This window comes from Saccopteryx leptura, chromosome 9, assembly GCF_036850995.1.
Source record: "Saccopteryx leptura isolate mSacLep1 chromosome 9, mSacLep1_pri_phased_curated, whole genome shotgun sequence".
NCBI classification, from domain to species: Eukaryota; Metazoa; Chordata; class Mammalia; order Chiroptera; family Emballonuridae; genus Saccopteryx; species Saccopteryx leptura.
In genome coordinates, this window is record NC_089511.1 from 78096128 (window position 1) to 78098326 (window position 2199).

The 2199-nt window shown below is 38.9% G+C and overlaps 1 non-coding gene across 1 annotated transcript; it reads right to left on the bottom strand.

Annotated features, from left to right (window-relative positions):
• Nucleotides 1-440: 440 nt before the first annotated feature.
• Nucleotides 441-547, bottom strand: LOC136381595 (U6 spliceosomal RNA). The gene has a single exon (XR_010747088.1). It is a non-coding gene; the product is annotated as a U6 spliceosomal RNA (small nuclear RNA).
• Nucleotides 548-2199: the final 1652 nt, after the last annotated feature.

Genomic DNA, 2199 nt, shown 5'->3' on the forward strand with positions numbered 1-2199 from the left:
GGTGTTGGTAATGATCATCCACTGTTGTTCTAAGATCCCTAAGCATCCTTACAATCATTATTTTGAACTCCGCTTCAGGAAGTTTGGTTATTTCCATATCCCTCAGTTTATTTTCTGGATGTTTCTCTTGTGGTTTCATTTGGATTGCACTTCTCTGTCTTCTCATTATGTCTGTGTATTTGGGTGTTTTGTTTGTAGAGCTGGTTGAGTCTAGGCTTGGTGTTGTCTGCCTCCAGTTTTCAATTGTGTTATTTCTAGGTCTTCTTGGGTTGGCATCAGCTATTATTTGTAATCCACTTTCAGATTTGGGCTGCTTTGAAGTCTTGATTTGTTTGTTTTCTTAACAGGTAATTGTCTTGTTTGCTGATCTCAGCAGGGGGCTTATTTGAAACTGTATCCAGGAATGCGGTGGGTGTAACCTGAGGCTCTGAAGTCCTCTTAAATATATGGAATGCTTCACGAATTTGCGTGTCATCCTTGCGCAGAGGCCATGCTAATCTTCTCTATATCGTTCCAATTTTAGTATATGTGCTGCCGAAGCAAGCACCATATTGGGTTTTTATGTTTATCTGATTAGGAGTTAGGCTGCATTTATTGTTTTCTGTAGTTGTAGGTATAAATAGCTAAAATATCTTTTAGAATCTTTGTTTCTGCCTCACTTTCTTTGGGTTTCACCAGAGAGTTCTTAAATAACATGTAAGCCCCTAAGTTCTTTTAACTGTGAAACGGTGGATATAGGATAGGAGCCTGATTGATTTGACAGTATATGTGGGGCAAGTGAGAACATTCTATAGATCTGCAATTAATGCTCAGAAATTTAGTGAGCATGTGACTGTGCTGTGACCTTCAGAAAAAGTTCTCAGCTTTTTATCCTTTAGGTGTGACAGGGAGTCTAGAGGGAGATGCACATGGCCATTTTCCTGCTTCTGTGGAAAAAGGCTAGAGGGGACTGGTGTTATTGTAAGGTACCAAAAAGCTGCAAAATTAATATTGATTCTAGAAGGAAAGGTCAGGCTTTCCTACCCATCCTTCCTTTCAGGAGTAAAGGGGGAAGAATGTATCATTTAGTTTTAAATCTAAAATAAAGGTTAACCGAGAAACTTCTTCTCTTTCAATGAGAGACAGAATTTACATACCACCTTGCATTGATTGTAGTTCCTCCCCCTTCCTGGAATCCTGAGATAAAATACCTCTAGGCTAGTGAGGGAAGATGAACCCTAAAAGATTTGTAAACATCTTTGATTGTGTTACCTTAAAAGTCTTAATGTTTCTGTATATCCCCTAAACAAATGTTGTAAGCTTGTGACATGATGTCATGCTCTCCCCCAACCATGTGTGATCAAGAGTATATAAATAGCCCTGAAATATTTTGGGGGCTTGCACATGATTTGGGCTTCCAGACTGCCCTATGTCAGCTATATGTGGCCAGCATATTTAATAAATCTCCTCCTTTAATAAAACTCTTCAAAATTCATCTGGACTTGGTGTCTCTAAACCCACAGATTTGAGGTACGGGTACTTTACAACAGTGTTAGGTATATTTTTTTCCTCTATGTCAGTTAGAATCTGCTAAAACCCAAGGTATTTGGCACTGATAAAATAGTTTTTTTCTTTTTTCTTTTTGTACATAGTTATTTACTTACTTACTTACTACTTACTTACTTGAGGTATAACTAACATATAACAGTATATTACTCTCCAGGGTATAATGAAATGATTTTATATTTGTATATATTGCAAAATAATCACCACAGGAAGTCTTGTTACCATCTAGTTAATATCTATCACAATACATAGTGGTCACTATATATCACCATTCATAGAGGTACATAAGATGGTTTCTTTAGAGTGAAATCCTTTCTTTAGAGAGAAAGAAACATTCTAAGTGTATTTCAAAATGGTTACTTGCCTGCTCTCCTTAGTCCCTGCCAGAAACACATGGGGATTTTTGTCTAACGTGTGCTTTGTGAACCAAACGGGGCTCCTGGAGGCAAAGCTTTACAAAGTACAAGGTCCCTGTTAGGATCTTGTCTCACACCTGTCCACACCATGCCTCTGGCGATTTTTCCCTTCCAGTGGAAGAGCTCCTCCCAGAGGCAGCCCGGGCTCCTGAGCTCTTGCTCTCAGTAATTCTCCGTGTTCAAGAGAACAGCTTACCCTCCAACCTCACCACTCTGGGAACCCAAGAAGAATTGCTTA